The sequence below is a fragment of the Hylobates moloch genome, unplaced genomic scaffold, assembly GCF_009828535.3.
Source record: "Hylobates moloch isolate HMO894 unplaced genomic scaffold, HMol_V3 SCAFFOLD_13, whole genome shotgun sequence".
Taxonomy (NCBI): domain Eukaryota; kingdom Metazoa; phylum Chordata; class Mammalia; order Primates; family Hylobatidae; genus Hylobates; species Hylobates moloch.
In genome coordinates, this window is record NW_026652288.1 from 71,298,641 (window position 1) to 71,317,749 (window position 19,109).

Genomic DNA, 19,109 nt, shown 5'->3' on the forward strand with positions numbered 1-19,109 from the left:
TTTTTTTTTTTTTTTAACTGCTAAAAAATAACATAGGCAAGGACTGGACATGGTGGCTCACACCTATAATCCCATTTCAGGAGGCCAAGGCAGGAGCATTGCATGAAGCCTGGAGTTTAAGACCAGCCTAGGCAACATATTGAGACTCTGTCTCTACAAAAAAAAAATTTTAATTAGCCAGGTGTGATGGCACAAGCCTCTAGTCCCAGCTACTTGAGAGACTGAGGTGAGAGGATTGCTTGTGCCCAGAAGTTGGAGGCACCTCTACACTGCAACCTTGGCAACAGACTGAGACCCTGTATCTATAAAAAATAAAATAAAATAAAAATTACGATAACAGGCAAAAATCTACTCAATCTTTTGTTTGCAATGACTTTTAGATATAACAACAAAAGTAGAATCCATTAAAAAATTGATAGATAGGACTTCATTAAAATATAAAATTCTCTTCTCTGTGAAAGATGCTGTTAAAACAATGAAAAAACAAACCACCAACTGGGAGAAAATATTTGCAAAACACATATCTGATACAGGACCTGTGTTCAAAATGTACAAAAGACTCTTAAATTCAACAATAAAAAACAAGTGACTCAATTGAAAAATGGACAAACAATCTGAACAGACATCTCACCAAAGAATATATGCAGATGGCAAATAAGCATATGAAAAGATTCTCAGCAGTCTATGTTATCAGGGAAATACAAATTAAAACAACAATGAGATACCACTACACACCTGGCTAAAATCCAAAACAGTGACAACACCAAATGGTAGCAAGAATGTAGAGCAACAGAAACTCGTTCATTGCTAGTGGTAATGCAAAATGGTGCAGCAATTTTGGAAAACAGTTTAGAATTTCTTACAAAGGTAAATATACTCTTACCACACAATCCAGCAATAGCACGCCTTGGTATTTACCCAAGTGAGTTGAAAACTTACGTTCCTACAAAAAACCTGCACACAAATGTTTATAGTAACTTTATTTATAATTGCCCAAACTTGGAAGCAATGGAAATATCCTTGAATAGGTGAATGGATAAACAAATTGTGGTACATCCACACCATAATATATTACTCAGTGATAAAAAGAAATGAGCTAACAAGCTATGCAAATACATGGAAGAATCTTAAACGTACATTGCTAAGTGAAAGAAGCCAATCTAAAAGAGTGACGTATGATATCATTCCAATTACAGCAGGTCCTCTAATAACATCATTTCATTCAAAGACGTTTGGCTACAATGTTGATGAGAAAAAAAAAAATTGATTCCTGGCCTAGGCCACTGTCCATGTGGAGTTTGCAAGGCTTCCCCATGTCTGAGTGACTTTTCTCCATGTACTCTTGTTTCCTCTCACATTCCAAAGACATGCACATTGGGTGAAATGTTGTGTCTAAATGGTCCCAATCTGAGTTAGTATGGGTATGAGTGTGAGTGTGCCGTGTAATGGAATAGAGTTCTGTCCAGCATGGGCTCCTGCCTTGTGCCCTGAGGTGCTGGGATAGGTCCTGGCTACCTGCAACTCTGAACTGGAATGAGTGGGCTGGAAAGTAAATGAATGAACGAATGAATGAATGCAAATTATTGTCAAATAAAAATTTGTAAAGTATACAATAATTACACAAATGCACAACAATAAATGATTCAGGACAAAAGCTCTCAGCAAGCCATCATTTTTGCTGTTGTTTGTTTTTAAACTAAGTGATGACAAGAGGTGCTCCTTACAATTTTTGCTTTGCAAAATTATTTAATTTAGCCCATGACCACTATGACTGCCATCACTCATTGATTCACCAAAAATTGGATAAATAATTATCTTACTTGTTTTTATTACTCTGTCTTAAGTGTATGTGTAGCTCACATTTATTTCTATATTTAATATTAGAAGTGTTTGGAGTCTTTATTTAGAAGTTTAGTGATTTTTTTTTTTTTTTTGTGACCAGAAGTACACCTTAGGAACTTAACTCTTGTAAATATCAATTACCCTATGGTAAAATTGGTTTTGGTATAGGTCATTTTGCTTAAAGTCACAGTTTCCAAGAGCCTCTTGACAACATTAAGTGAGGACTTAACTGTATACAACATTCTGGAAAAGGCAAAACTATGGAGACAATAAAAAGGTTAGTGGTTGTCAGGGCCTTAGAAGGGGGAAGAGAGATGAAAAAGTGGAACAAAAGGGAAATTTTAGGGTTGTGAAACTACTCTGTATAAAATTGTGACGGTAAATACAAGACATACATTTGTCAAAACCCATAGAACTAAATAACACAACGAGCCCTAATGTAAACTACGGACTTTAGTTAATAATAATACATCAATATAGGTTCATCAACTATAACAAATTCACCATACTAATGCAAGATGTTAACAATAAGGCAAATTGCCAGAGGGCCAGGGTGGTATATTATATAGGATCCTTCTGTGCTTTCTGCTCAATTTTTCTATAAACCTAAAACTGCACTAAAATGTAAATATTCATTTTTTAAAAGTAAAAACAGAATGAACCATATAACAAAGTGCTGTTTTTATAACTGAGAAAGACATGCACAGAAAACAACAAAGCACATTTTACAAAAACACATAAAAAAGAAGTTATTCATTAAATATACTAGAATTGTGGTCTTTGGGGAAGTGGAGTATGGCAATAAAATATAGTTAGCAAAATAAGAGAGGAATGTTGACATTGCATGAACCAATAATGATAACATACCATGAACTGAATATGACCAAATTTGTCCTGTGAATTTGAAATCCAAACAGGAAAAAAAAAAAAAAAAAGGCAATGGTTCTCAATTTGAGCCAGGATATAGAGCTTAGAGAAGCTTAAAAAGAATGCACATGCTTCAGCTACATTTCATACCTACCACATCAGAAACTCCAGACTTGGAGGCCAAGTTTGTGCATTTTGCAAAAGTTCCTATATTAGCCAGGACACTTTTAGCTACAGAAACCCAACTTGAATAAGTATAAGCAATGAAAGCTCAGGACTATACTGGTTTTTTCAGCTTGGAAGTCTGGGGCATAGTCCAGCTTCAGGGACAGAAGAATCCAGGAGCTCAGGCAATGTCCTCATACTCTCTCACAGCTGCCTGTCTCAGTCTCTTCTACTGAAGGCAGGTTTTCATCCATGTAGAGAAGAAAATGTTTACTAAATTCCTGGTCATGTGGTCATCTCTGTTCTCTGAGGGGAAAGAGAGGAGTGAAATGGAGTGCTGTAAGTGACAACCCTCAAGGGCCAAGGGAATGCAGTAGGAGTTCCCCAAAAGAAAAGATAGATTAAGCACACCAACTAGAGATAATCATCATATCCTCCCAATTTAATTCAGAATGACTCAAACTTCACTTGTAGGACACACTGCATCTTCATGATTGAAAAAAAGAAAGAAAGAAAAATTGCTGGAAACATTTCTGTTTCCCACCCTCCTCTCTTTCTCAACCTGGGCTCTGCTGTCATGTTCTGTTTGGGAGCTCACACCATCCCCTGCCCTAGGAATGTAAAACAAACATCTGTTTAAACTTGCTTTGTGTCTGGCTTACAGCTTTCTTTAGTAGGCTTGGAATTTTAAAAATGAAGCTATTTAGGACACCTGGGTGTGCTGTGCTTTTCGATATATATTATCTCATTTCATTCTCACAATACAGATAATGGTCTAAGAAAAAGACCAGATAAGTTAACTTATCCAAGGTGAGAAAATATAAAAGTGAGAATTGGAATTTGAACCCAGGCTTTAAATCTCCAAATCTCATGCTTTGTCCAATGTGCAACAGCTTCACAGATAACATTAATAATAAAAATAATTATTATAATAAAAATTGCTAATAGTTTTTAAGTCCTTTCTATGTGCCAGGCAATGTTTTATAAATATTATCTCACTAATCCTCACAATAGACTATGAGGAAGATATTATTTCCCTCATTTTATAGCCGGGAAGACTGAAGCTCAGATAAGTTATTATCCTAATCACATAGCTACTAGTGGTGGAGCAAGAAGGTAAAACTAAGTGCATCTCAGAAAAAGGCCAGTTTCAAAAGGTCACATGTTGTATGAGTTCATTTATATGGTATTGTTAAAATAACAAAATTATTGAGATAGAGAACAAATTAGCAGTTGCCAGGAGTTAGGGATGGTAGAGGTGGAGGAGGAAGAGTGACTATACAGGGATGGCACAAGGGAGATCTTTGTGGTGATGGAATGGTCCCGTGTTTTGACTGTGGTAGTGGTTATATAAATCTACATGTGATTAAATGATATAGAACCCTGCACATACAGAGCGCCAATGTCAGTGGCCTGGCTTTGATATTGTATTATAAATACAAAAGATGTAATCAATGGCAATGAGGAAAACAAGATGGGACCGCTCAACACCAGATGTCTCTATACTAACTTTGCAGCTTCCTGTGAATCTATACTTATTTCATTATTTGAAGCTGAGACTAACAGTTGTGCCAGATATAATCCCTTGGAAACTGACATGCCTATACAAAAGTAAGGAATTATTATTATTGATAGTACTAATATGGAAGTGTCAGTTCTCTAAGAAGATAATTTCAAATATATTTTGCTTCCAGCTATTTATTTATTTATTTATTTAGAGAGACATGGTCTTACTCTGTCACCCAGGCTGGAGTGAGTGCAGTGGCACAATTATAGGTCACTGTAACCTCTAACTCCCAGGCTCAAGTAATCCTCAGACTCAGCCTCCCAAATAGTTAGGACTACAGGCATGTTCCACCACACCCAGCTAGTTTTTTTTTTTTTAATTTTTATTTCTATAGAGACAAAATCTTGCTATATTGCTCAGGCTGGTCTTGAACTCCTGGACTTAAGCAATCCTCCAACCTTGGCCTCCCAAGGTGCTGAGATTGTAGGCATAAGCCATCATGCCTGGCTATTTCCAGTTTTTTAATGCATAATAAATGTAGGCAACTTGCTTTGCTCCATGTGTGTAGTAGACTCACCTATGCACCTCAGTAAATTTGCATGTCCCCACCTTCTACCCCCTACTTCTGCTACTTCAACTACCATCACCTATCTCCTAACACTACTTACTCAGCCTTCTTTGGGAATGAGGGCTGAACCTCAGCACAGTCTCCATTAGAAGGAGGCAACAGACAAATTTCTTCTCCTGCCATGGTTTACCCTGGCCCCAAGGATTTTGTATGTCTTCTCCAGAGAAGTTCCATGTAACTGAGCAAGTTATGTTCTTTGAGAGTTTGTGGCCAGATTGATAACACACCACATTGTATTTTCTTTCCTTCCTTCTTTGACTCATTTCCATTTTCTCTCACCTTTCCTACCCTGGGATTTTGCTTTCAGTAAACTTTTAGCAGGTAAAGTTTGCCTTAGGTTTTGTCTTCCAGGGAACCTCGGCTAAAACAGCGTGCTACTGAAAAGATATGTGCAAATTAAATTTTGTTAAATTGAATTATATTTTAAGTGCACATAAAGAGATTTTCTGCTTAAGATTTTTTTAATGGAACAAGAAGATTTTTGTTCATATAAATAAATTATCCTGTCATATTTACTTTTTTTGTAAGGCTAGATTATTTTTATCTAAACTTGCTAGGTTATCTACCTCAGTTAGTTTTTCTTTTAAATGAGAAATTCATTTAACAGATAAATACTACACAGATTAACAGTGTAATCTACACAGATTTTAACCCATAGAGTAAAATATATGGGATTCCATCAAGTTTATAGGTGACAGGCAAATGGCTGGTACTGAAACAAACACAATTTCTATATATATACATATATTTTAAATGTTCTTCCCAGTAACAATGAGCACACTCAATGCCCAAATTTTGAATCCTAATACCATTCTGTAGTAAATGGGTTCCTTAGAGAAATGGCTGATTCTAGGGCTGGGGCAGGGAAAATGCAAAATAGAGCATCCTATAATGCTCAAAACACAAATGTATGAGGTCATTCAAAGAGATACGGGAGCAAATGTGAAAGTGCTCCCAAAACAAACCTGAAAATATTTGAGGGCAAGACCAGCCTAATCAACACGGTGAAACCCCGTCTCTACCGAAAATACAAAAATTAGCTGGGCATGGTGGCACGCGCCTGTAATCCCAGCTACTCAGGAGGCTGACGCAGGAAACCCACTTGGACCTGGGAGGCAGAGATTGCAGTGAGCTGAGATCGTGCCACTGCACTCCAGTATGGGCGACAGAGAGAGACTCCATCTCAAAAAAAAACAAAAAACAAAAAACATAGTGTCGGATTATAACCCAAAGTATAGAATAAATGTCCAGAAGTTCATGCCCATTTAAAAAATGATTAAATAAATAAATAAACAAGGGAGAAGAGATAAATCTTCCTTCCATTGGAATTCCAAACAATTTTTGTAGATGCTTTTCTTCTAGGAGGCGAAGCTGAATCCCTTTTTCTCCCCTTGAGTATGGGCTGAATTTAGTAATTTGCTTCTAAAGAATGGAGTATGGACAAGGAAGGAGAGTTACTTTACAGTGGAGAAATTGGACAGACACTACCTTAACCAAGTGATCAAAGTTAACACAACCAGTGTTGAGTCAAATTGGTAATATTTATTCATGCTATGATACAATAAGGATGGTACTTCATCTCCGTGGTCATCCTCCCCAAAACCTATCTCCCCAGTTTAACCAGAGAAAAAATCAAATTGAGGGACATTCTACAAAATATCTCACTATTACTCCTCAAAACTGTCAAGGTCATGAAAAATAAGAAAAACCCAGATAAAGGCAGGCTAAGGAGGCATGACTTAAATGTAATGCGATATCCTAGACAGGGTCCAGAACAGAAACAGGACACTTGTGGAAAAACTAGTGAAATCCAAATAAAGCCTGGGGTTAATAACAACCTACCAATGCTAGTTTCTCTGTTGTGACAAATGTACTTTGGTAATGTAAGATGCTAAAATTACCCAAGAGGGAAAACTGGGTGAAAGTTATATGGGAACTCTTGGTGTTTTCTTGCAACTTTCTTGTAAATCTAAAACTACTGTAAAATGAAAAGTTAAAAAAAAAAACAAAAAGGCTCAAACTTACCAGGTTCTTGTGTCATTAAAAAACAGAAACTAGAAAGGAGAAATGTTTCAACAGGTTCAGTAGGAGAGAAGAAAATATATATGTATTGCTTATTTTTCACTTTAATTATTGTAAACTTCCTTTTAAGAATAGTTCTATGATGGCATTACTTAAATATTGTAAATGAGTAAAGAAGATAGAGAGGTAAAAGAGGATAAAAGGCACAGCCAGAGATTAGGGTGAAGGCTGAAGATGCCAGCATGAGGGTTCAGAGCTGCCGAGCAGGCATAGCAAGCTCAGGGAGCCCACAGTGGGGCTGAGCAAACAACCTGCTCAGCCTCCTTCTCTGTCAACACCAACCTTGCCCAACACTGTAACCCAGTTGGCATGAGCTCAGTGATCCAGAAAGAGACATTTTTATGTAGCAGAGAAGTCATTAAAATCTGGAAATGTGGTGTCTGCTTCCTCTCCATATCCCAGATTATCCAGAACTGCCCGGGTCAAAATCGAGCCATTGGTGAGTGGGGAGAAGCTAAGCCACTCAGGGGAAAGTTCTAGCAAGATCCTGTTTGCCCTTTTCCTCCTCCAGGGGCTCACCATGGTGCTGTCCAATTTTCTCAGATGAAAGATAATTAGAAATATACAATTTGCAGCATAATTTTCCCTTCACGGATGGTGGTACTGATTCATATCCAAAACCTACCTGGGAAAAATAATTATTCCCACTGTTAACACTGATTTTAATAGATCCCTGTGGCTTAAGTGACTACAAATTCTACTCTAAAGGCAAACATTAAATAAAAATTAAAAACATCACTCACATTTACTTCCACATTAGAAGCCAATAATTATATAAAGCCTTAATTCAAAAATACATTAGCTGATTAAATTATATCAAGCCAGTGAGACAGAATAGATATTATTTCCATTTTACAAACGAGAAGAAGTGAAGAACTGAGGAATTCAGTAAATGGTTAAAGAGCATACAACTAGATAACCCAGGTTATCTAGCCTCAGTTCTTGACACTACCTGCCACTCCACATGGCTTTCATGCTGGTCACTTCATACTTTCAGCCTGCCCGGCACTGTCAGGTTCCTTTATAAGCTCAAAGTCCAGCTTGAATGGGATGAAGGTAGATTGTGGGAATAAGTTGTGCCTTTCCCTCCAGCAGGCGAGCTTAACCTTACAGCTCTCACTGTCCTCATCATGTGTTGTCAAGCAATGGGAATTGGCCTTTTTTGCAACTTTACAAAAAACACTCCGTTTACAAAAAGCACTGAGTTCCAGGTGCTGGAACTCCTCCAGGTGGAGGAGATTTCTTACATGATATTTAAAACTTTCCCCTAAAAATGATATGATGTTTGAGATTGTGAGATTTGCTTTAAAATAATCCATGAGGGAGCAGAGGAGGAAAGGGGTACCAATGAAACAGGGATGGCTGTATGTATGTAGATATGGCATATATACGTAGGATACGGGAATGGCCTTATAACATAAATGCCAAAGCCAAGTGATAGGTATATCAGGCTTCCTCTACTATGATATCTCCACTTTTGTATAATTGAAAATTTACAGAATAAAAAGTTAATAAATTAACAAACAAACAAATGAATAAATAAATAACACCAAGACTAGACTCTGGGGAGAAAAAAATCAAGTACCTAAATTTGAAGAACATAACTGCAATCAGTTAGGGTAGGCTGACCCATTTTAATAAACAGACTTTAATATGATCACTCAAATGGAATAGAGGCTTATTTCTCTCTAACAAAATGGTTCAGAGTAGGTGTCCCAAACTAGAGGGGGAAAGGCTGTGCCCCATGAAGTCGTTCAGGGACACAATCAGACAGGGGTTATGCCATCTCAATATGTGGCTTCCGAGGTCACTTTGTTACCATCCTGGACCGTGAGGAGGAAAGGAGCACAATGCCCAGTCTCCTGAAAGCACAGTTTAGAAGGGCATGTATTATTTCTGTTCACATTCCATTAGCAAGAGCTGAGTCACATGAAACATTTAGCTGCAAAGCAAGCTGGCCAATGTGGCTCATGGCTTGACAGACTAGTTACAGCTGCAGTGGAAGAAAGCACAAATTTTGGTGGAGAACTAGCTGTCTCTGCTACAATAATCTAATAAATTTTGCTATTAACATAGGCAGAAATCAATTTATTATAAAGCTTATGAAACTTAAATTTCAGGGCCTCTCACTTATATCGGTCTCTTCCAATGGCTTGTGAGGGGTCTGTATTAGTTACCAATTTTTGTATAACAAATTGCTCTAAACATACCAGCTTAAAACAATAAATGTATTATCTCACACTGTTTCTGAGAGTCAGTAATCTGGGAGCAACTTATCTGAGTGGCTCTGGCTGAGGATATCTCAAGAGGTTACAGTCAGGTTGTCAGCCAGGGCTGCAGTTATCTGAAGGCTTGACCAGGACTGGAGGATCTACTTCCAAAATGGTCCACTGACTTGGTTGTAAGCCGGAAGCCTCAGTTTCTCACCACACAGGCTTCTCCCCAGGGCTGTCTGAGGTTTCAGACAACATGTTAGCTATGTTCTCCCAGAGTGAATGATCCAAGAAATGTAGAAGTCATCACGTCTTTTATAACCTAGCCTCAGAAGTGACATATCATCACTTCTACTGTATTCCATTGGTCTCACAGACCAACTGCAATACAATATGGAAGAAGAACCATACAAGGGTGTGAATATCAGGAGAGGGATAATTGGGGAAAATCTTTATAATTGGAGGCTGGAGCACATGGTCATATGTTTTTGTAACATTTGCAAATGTTAAGATATTTCTATAATATTTTTCTTAACAACTGTCTTGACCAAATTGTTTAAGCTTTTGGTCCTACAAAACATGAATTCTATTCTTCTGTTATCTTGCTTGACACTTTTCAAGTGGCTTTAGAATTCAGTGAGACTATTCCACAAACCAAAGTTATAATAACTAAATTCTGAATGGAATGAAGCACTTTTTAAAAATGTTTGTTTGGGTTACTGTTAATATTATCTAGGTTGTGTACTGTTGATTTATTAACAATGCCAGATGAGAACTTAGGAGATCTGGATTCTAATCCAGATTCTATCTCTTATTAGCTAGGTGGTCTTCCTTTCATAAGATGCAGCCTGCTTTCCAGGCTGGCTTTTTTATCAGTAATGAGGGTTTGCATTCACTGATCTATATAGGTCAGCTGTTTAAAACTCTATGAATTAATAATATGTCTCTCTATGCCTCAAATTCCTCATCCATAAAATGAGGATAACAGTACCTACTTTACAGAGCTATAGTGATGATTAAATAAGGTAATCGACATAAAGTGGCTAGAATATGCCCAGCAAGCAACAAATGCTAAATCAATGTTAGCCATTCTTACTATTTTACCCCTGGAAACTCGCCAATCTCAGGAAGCCTATTTTGAATGCTTTTATATTATCATAGTAATTTGTAATCTCGGTTTTTATCTTGGATGATTGTGTACATTTTTGTAAGTTGGCAAAAGACAATAGGAAGCAATGTCAAGGATATAGAACATTTAGAATTCTCATACATTTATCAGTAGGAGTATAAATTGTTGTAATGACTTTGGTAAAACATTTGGCAGTATATCTACTTAAGCTAAACATGTGCATAGCCTATGATAAAGCAAATTCTCTTCTTGCTACCAACCTGAAAGAAATTGGTGCTTACATCTACCAAAAGACATATATAAAAATATTTATAAATGCTTTATTCATAATAAGTGAAATTATTCAAAAAAGGTGAAACAACCAAAATGTCCTTTTACAGTAAAATGGATAAAGTATAGTGTATTCATAAAATGGAATGAATATAGCCACGAAAAATACAAGTGTCACCAAAATTATGTTGAGTAAAAGAAAAACCACAAAAAAATTGCATACTTTATAATTCCATTATGTAGAGTTCAAAATCAGGCAAACAAATCTGTGCTGATTGATAGAGGTCAAAATAACCATTACCTTTGGGAAGATACTCATTGGAAGAGGGGGCAAGGGAGCCTTCTAGGGTGCTGGAAGTGTTCTATACATTGATCTGATGGGGGTTATATAGGCATATACATAAGCAAAAATCAATCAAGCTTTAGATTTAAGATTTATACTTTTTATTGTAAGTTGTACCTCAATAAACCTTTTTTTAAGTTGATAATGGTATAAAGAAACACACTGCTGGATAGTGATTTAGATTTATTCAACTGTTTCATTTTAGCTAATGCTAAATTGTTACAATTATGGCTACTGGACAGCAATTACTGAACAATTATTTAACTATTACTCCCCTATCATATGCTACACTATTAATTGTGTCAATTGTTCACTCATTTTACAAATACTTAAGTGCCAAGTACTCTGCTAGGTGATGGGACCATTAACAATGAACAAAATAGTCATAGCTCTTGCCTCCACAATGCTAGGTGCATTGAGATGAAATAGAAAAGTAAATCAAGAGTCACAATTGCATGTCACAAATGCATTATAGGGAGAGTGGAAGGTACCTTGCTTGCTATTGGAAGACAAAGCAGGAACAAAAGCCCAGAGGAGAAAGACTGGCTGAAGAAAATAATATCCAAGTTAAAATCAGTACCATTAGAGAGACATAGAGTGTAATTTTATGGCACACTGTTCCACAGGCTCAAGAGAACATGGCATATTCTAGGACCTGAGAAAAGTTAAATATGGTGGACATAAAGCATGTTGGACAGGGAGCAAGGAGTGCAATAAATGATGCCAGAGAAGCCAGCCCATGGAAGACACTGCAAGCCCTGTGAAAAGGGTAAAGGTATTCCATGGACAGGGAAAAGACATGACTCAACATGTAATCTATATGTTTAGTCTGTCTTCAGTGTGAAGAAGGAACTAGAGGGAGGCAAGATTGAAGGAATAGAGACTGGTTGGCAGGCTGTGGCAGTAAACTAGACTGGAGATGACGTATCTAAAACTAAGACAGTACAGGAAAATTGAGACGTATTAATAGCGTGGAAGTAGAAATAGCAGGGCTTTAAGACTGACTAAGCAAAAAAGAGATTGACAGTTGATGTCCAGTTTCTGGCTTGAGCAACCTTGTGGACAGTGGTGCCATTCACCAGTACAGGAAATACAATGAAATAGAAGTTTGCAAATTTGAGATATTTTGAGGAGGTAAGAGTAGGAAGCTGATGAGTTCTGTTTCATCCGAGCTGTGTTTAAAGTGCTTAGGAGCCATTGAGTTAGAGATATTTAGACTGCAGCTGGTGCTTAGGAAAGGTGACTATCCTGAAGAAATAAATTTGGAAGTCGGCATTGTGCAGGCATTAATTAAAGGCACATAAGTAGAGAAAATCTAAAATCACCCTGAATAATATGTAGAGTAAGAAGAGAAGCAGATTAATTATAGAACACTGAGGAATCCTCATTAAATGATCAGCAGCAGCGAAAGAGGGTCCCTTAAAGAATACTGAGGAGAAACACAGAGAACGAGGAAACCAGAAGACTATGTACACAGAAGCTAAAGGAAAAGAGAGTCTTCAAAAAAAAAAAAAAAAATATTAGGTGGGCAACAGGATCAAATGGTGCCAAGAGGTTACACAAGGAAAGTCTTGGTGACCTTCACAAGAGCAGTAGCAGAGGATGTATATGCCAAATTTGAGTGGCTAAGGACAGAATGTGAGGTCAGGAGATCTGATTGTCAAACATCCACAACATCCACTCCTGCCCACCTCAAAACTGGGGGGTCCTATTCCCCCTGCTGTTGACTAGTTTAGAAACATATTAATTAGAGTCCTAGTTTTAGACAGAGTACATCCTCACTAGTTTAAGTGGAAAGGGATTTATTACAGGGTATTGGTTAGCTTAGAGCATGTCTGAGGGAGCCCAGAAACCAAGCTTGAATGTTGCATAGCCAACACAGCCAGAAGAAATGATCAACCACACCATGGGAACTTTCCAGCAGATATGTCCCTGCTGCCACCACCTGCTGCTTGATACCCATGAACCCAGGATCTGGTGGAACCTCTCCAACAGCTGCAGTAGAAAAAAGCCTCTATGACCATGCCTGCCAGAAGAACCATGTGGCCTCCGCCTTGTGATGTTCACTTCTGCCTGCCAAGTCTGTTGGAGGATGGGGGTCTGCCAGCAGAAACCATGAGCAACCCCAGCTACACTTCAAGAGAGTCTTGGAAATATAGTCTAGCTTTCCAGCTTCTAAAGCCCAGGAAGCCAAGTAACAATGGGATTGGAAAAGTGTGGAATGAGCCAATCAGTAATATTTGCTGCTGTCCATCCCTTTGACTCACCATCCATTCACCCTTCTTCCCATGTCAAAATTTCAAACCACAAATTGCAACAACATGTTCTTACTTCTCATAATTTAAATATTTCTTATACAAAAGAAGCTACATTCATTGTCTCCCTTTGAGATACAGAATCTCATCAATTACTCCGTGTATCTGTGGGTAATGTTTTTTCCTTTTCATGCTAAGTCACAACTCAGCGTTGATATTCTGAAATCTGTAGACTAAATTGTAAAGTTACACACAAATGAAAAGAGCAAGGGAAAGAAAGAACATAGCAAGGAAGAAAATAAGGGTAGGTACTACAGATCATGAGACCATAGCTAGGATTTATAACTTCCTTCCTCAACTACTTATTCTATGCTCCCTTTGCTTCAGCCAGAAGCTTACATGAATCATTTACCTGATGAGATTATTTAAACTTCCTTCCTAAAAGGCCTTTTATGACTCTGACATATAGATTCCTAAGATTTTGCATTGGCTTTTGCCACTAGACATGGTAGTAGCAGAAGGCAAATGATGCCCTAGATTCCAAATATACTCCTCCTGGCATTCATTGTCTGGTAGAAACTCTTCCCATTTAAAATAAGAATCAAGCACCCCGGCCAATATATGCAATCTTTTTCTTCCCTTGTTCACAAAGCATGAGGAGTCCAAAAAGATCAGGCGTCAGTCTCAACCTCCAGTTCAATGTAACCACTTTTGTGTCTCCTGATGGACCCATTCTTCCCTTGAAAAATAAGACTGTTAGACAAGCAGAATTAAAAGTTTCAGGGACAGGAAACAAGGATTTAGTGGGAGATGTCACTCCTACTTCACATCCATTTGCTCCTGAACCAATATACTGTGGCCATGGAAGATGATATGCATTTATTGCATCCAGAGTGCTAGCACTACAACCCTGCAAGGTCATATTTCCTGGCTGGTACCTAAACTGGGTCTCCCAATTTACCTTCTGTCTTTCTAAATGCCTTTCCACTTCTGGGTGATGGGATACGTGGTGAGATTGGTGAATTTCAACAGAATTAATTAGCTCAATGCTTAACTTCATTTGCCAATAAATAAATTCCCAGGTCAAAAGCAATCATTAATGGCATATCAGTGAATTAGTTAGTTAGTAGATCTATGGATAATGATGCAGGTAAGAATTTTGCATGCAGGGAAAAGAAACCTGTATCTATAGTATATACATGTTGCAGTGAGAAAAAACTGCTGCCCTCTCCGTGATGAAAGGAGACCTGTGTAATCAACCTGCCACTAGATGGCTGGTTCCTATTCCGGGGCTTGGGATTGGACCAGGGCCTCGGATATTCGTCATTGCAGCAGTTATCATTGGTACTCAGGAGCTGAACTAGCCATATAAGCCCCAATGGAGGAAGTCAATGTTGAATCTATGCATAAACTCCTTCCCTGCCACTGTAGAAACTTTTTAAATGAGCCTATTGAACATTTAGATGTCTGAGGAAAAACTTTTGTCCACTTAGTCATTGAGAATCTCCTCTACTGAAGGAGTCGTTTGACAAGTATCCTCGTGGTACACTGTTATTTTCATACTCTTGGCACAATTTAAAAATGTCCATCTATGTGCTTCTTCCCCTGTATCTTCTTATCACAATCTTTCAATCTTGTTCTCAGCCTATGAATCAACATAAATCCATGCCTCAGACCATCTCCTTTCATACAAAATCAACCACAAGATGTTCCTTCCAAAACTCACATGTGCATCTGCTTACCAGAAGCCTGTTCTGTGAGAAAACTCTTACAATGATTTCTTTTTCCCTGTGAAGAGGAAGCATGGTCATCTGCTGGAAGTGCAGAGGAAGGTGACAAGATCAGAGATTTGAGAATTCAGGTTTAAATTAGCCACTCATGAGAGTGGTTGATTTGGAAAACAAAAAAAGGAGTGGTGGGGGCAGTTTTGAAGCTGCCAAATTATATGATTATATGATTTTTCTCCAGAAGCCTACTGTAAGTCACTGAAGACACAAAAACCACCACAATGAACAAATGCAACATGTTTATTGCAACCTCAAGACTAGTCATTCACCTGAGTTTAAAAATAATCACTCGAGGCCAGGCGCGGTGGCTCACGACTGTAATCCCAGCACTTTGGGAAGCCAAAGTGGGCGGATCACAAGGTCAGTAGATCGAGACCATCCTGGCTAACACGGTGAAACCCCGTCTCTACTAAAAATACAAAAAATTAGCTGGGCGTGGTGGCAGGCGCCTGTAGTCCCAGCTAGTTGGGAGGCTGAGGCAGGAGAATGGCGTGAACCTGGGAGGCGGAGCTTGCAGTGAGCCGAGATCACGCCACTGCACTCCAGCCTGGGCTACAGAGCGAGACTCCATCTCAAAAAAACAGAACAAAACAAAACAAAACTCGTTTACAAAGCAATTTACTGGTAATTCTTGCTAAATCAAAGTTATTATTTAGATGTTAGATTTTTAATAGCAGTTTTTTGTCTAAGGCATAATAGTAATGTATAAAAATTATTTTTCCAAGTAAGTGCTATTTGAAATAACCATTGTCTTAGCCTGTTTGTGCAGCTATAACAAATTACCTGAGGCTGGGTCCTTTATTTGTAAAAAATTTATTTCCTTACAATTCTGGAGACTGAGAGGCACAAGGTCAAGATGCTGGCAGGATCACTGTCCCCTGAAAGATGGTTCCTCATAGATGATGCTGTCTGGGTGTTGTCACATGGCCAAAGAGTGGATGAGAACAAACCCACTCCCTCAAGCCCTTTCATAGGGCTCTAATCACATACATGAGGGCTCTGTCCTTATGACTTAATCACCCCCTAAAGGCTCCTTGTTTTAATACTATCATATTGGTGATTAAGTTTCAACATACGAGCTTTGGAGGACATATTATTTATTCAGACCATAGCAATTATCTTACAAAATCAATAAAATCTGTTGATAACAATAGTTGCCTGTAGGGAGGGAAACTAAGTGACTGAAGGACAAGAGTGGAAGGAGATTACTTTCACTAAATACCCCTTTGTAACTTTTGAATTTTATGCCTATACATAAAAATACCTATAAATAATAAAATAATATCTATAAAAAGCCCCTTGATGTGTCCTGCTTTACCCACAAGTACACCCCTCTGCCAGGTGCTGACAGGGCAAGGCTCTATGCAACTGTGATCTACCCTATACCTATACCAAATGACACCTAATTGGTGATTTTCTAAGCCATTTGCTCAGCATCAGCTGACTAGAAAGATATTTTCCAAAATATTTATGGTGAGAATACAGATTACTTATTTTTTCCTTGTATTTTCCAAACTTTCGATGACGCTCACAGTCAGGGAAAATGCACCATAAATCTTTTGTCATGTGTTTGTTCATTCATCTTCCCACGTGTTTGACCAAATTTTATTGAGTGTTGTGTGTGGATGTGTTATAGAAATTCATATGTGCTGTGTTCTAGGAAATACAGAGCTAAAAAGAGGAAGCCTCCACTTGCCGTGGTCTCTTTTGAATGAAGCAGAGTGTAAATAAGGAATGATTCTTGCCCTCCAGGTATTTACAGACAGATACATGGAAAGCACCGAATAAAACAGAATGATTTAAAAGCTATATGCAACTAGCAATGTGCTATGGGAGTAAGAAGAAGAAACAATCCTATGCATATTGGGAAATGTTTCACTGGACAAAAAGGCATCTGAATTAAGTTTTGAAGGAGGATTAGAATTTTAGAGAAGAGAACAAGATGGAAAGTGCATTTCGCATTGAGGAAACAGCATGGGCAAAGGCATGAAAATGCATGGCAAGTGCCTGAGTCTGTTCAGGGTGCTATAACAAAATACCACAGACTGAGTGGCTCATAATCAACAGAAATGTATTTCTCACAGTTCTAGAGACTGGGAAGTCCAAGATCAAAGCACTGGCAGATGCAGAGTCTGATGAGGGCCCACTTTCTTATTCATAGAAGACACCTTTCACTGTGTCCTCACATGGTGAAAAGAGTGGCTAGCTCTGTGGGGTCTTTTCTTTAAGGGCACTAATTGCAATCGTGAGGGTTCCACCTTCATTACTTAATCAACCCCCAAAAGCCCCACTTCCTAATACCATCACCTAGTTAGGATTTTTATATATTAATTTTGGGGAGATTTAAGCATTGCAGCAAGTTTGGGAAGATAGTTGCTACCCAGTGAGATAAGAATGCAGTGTGTAGCCTGGCGTGGTGGCTCACACCTGTAATCCTAGCACTTTGGGAGGCCAAGGCGGGCAGATCACCTGAGGTCAGGAGTCCGAGACCAGCCTAGCCAACATGGTGAAACCCTGTCTCTACTAAAAGACAAAAATTAGCCTGGCATGGTGGCAGGCGCTTGTAATCCCAGCTACTCAAGAGGCTGAGGCAGGAGAATCACTTGAACCCAGGAGGCGGAGGTTGCAGTGAGCCAAGATCGTGCCATTGCCCTCCAGCCTGGGGGACAAGAGCAAGACTTCGTCTCAAAAAAAAAAAAAAAAATGCAGTGTGCATGGAAATATTTATGGGAAAGAATGCCAGAAAGGAATGGATGAATCATGTTGCCTTGAAGAGTGAGGCATGTACTGGGAAGACACTGAAAGTTTGTGAAAAGAAAGGAACAACTTCCAGTTATGTTTCAGGACAATGTCATGTTTTAGGCAGTATGATGACATTAAGATCATAGGCTTCGAAATTAAGCATACCTAAATTTTAATCTTTTCTTGTACTTGCTAACAGTGTCACATGGGGCAAGTCACTTAACTTTTCTGTTTCTTAATTTCATCAGGTCAGACTAGAGTTGACAAATGAAAGTAATCAATACTCAAATAGCACACAGTAGATGCTAAATAAATTATAGGTTTCACTCTTTCTATAGCAATGTGGAGAATGTATTATCAAGGTAAGAGATTGAATGCACAGGCTATTCCATGGACTGATGTGGAGTCTTGGTGAGAGGTGTTGAGGGCCCAAAATAAATAATGACTGTGGGAATAGAAATGAGAGAACAACCATAAGATATTGGCATCTAGTGGACAGAGCTAGAGATCCTACAATATATAGGACAGCCCTCAACAACAAAGAATTACCCAGCCAAAAGTGGCAGTAATACCAAGATTGAGAATCCCTTTATTAATGGAAAGAGGTCAGAGAACAAGTTGTATGATCTTTCTTTCCTTAAGAAAATTGTTTTTTTTTTTTTTTGAGACAAGGTCTCACTCTGTCACCCAGGCTAGGGTGCTGTGGCTCAATCTCGGCTCACTGCAACCTCCATCTCCTGGGCCCAAGTGATCCTCTCACCTCAGCCTCCAGAGTATCTGCGACTACAGGCACACACCACCACATCCAAATAAGTTTTTGTATTTTTTGTAGAGATGGGGTTTTGCCACATCACACAGGCTGGTCTGAAACTCCTGAGCTCAAGTAATTCACCCGCCTCAGCCTCCCAAAGTGCTGGGATTTACAAGCATGAGCCACTGCGTCCGGTCCAATAATTGTTTTAAATTATGAAATATTTAAAACATATTTGCAATATAATAAACAGACACCTACATGCTTACCACCAAAATTTAATGCATATTCATAACATAGTTCTTCTACATCAAGGAGAAAGAGATGGAGTTGTGAGTCCAGATAATCCTTGAGAAGCCCTCCAGCCCTCTGTGACTGAGAATCAATTGTATCTTATGGAAGAGTACTTACATATCCTCAGGTAAAGATCTTTCATTTTTCCTTCACGGAATCTTAAAATGTAAATTTTCTGAAAGGAATAATTTGTTAAATTAAGAGTAAGAGTTTTCTATTTGGCTCTTTAAACAA

At 38.4% G+C, this 19,109-nt stretch overlaps 1 protein-coding gene across 1 annotated transcript in view; it reads left to right on the forward strand.

Annotated features, from left to right (window-relative positions):
* The window catches only part of GMPS (guanine monophosphate synthase), a 101,591-nt gene that overhangs the window by 46,519 nt on the left and 35,963 nt on the right, over positions 1–19,109 (forward strand). The gene's annotated exons all lie outside the window — the stretch shown is intronic.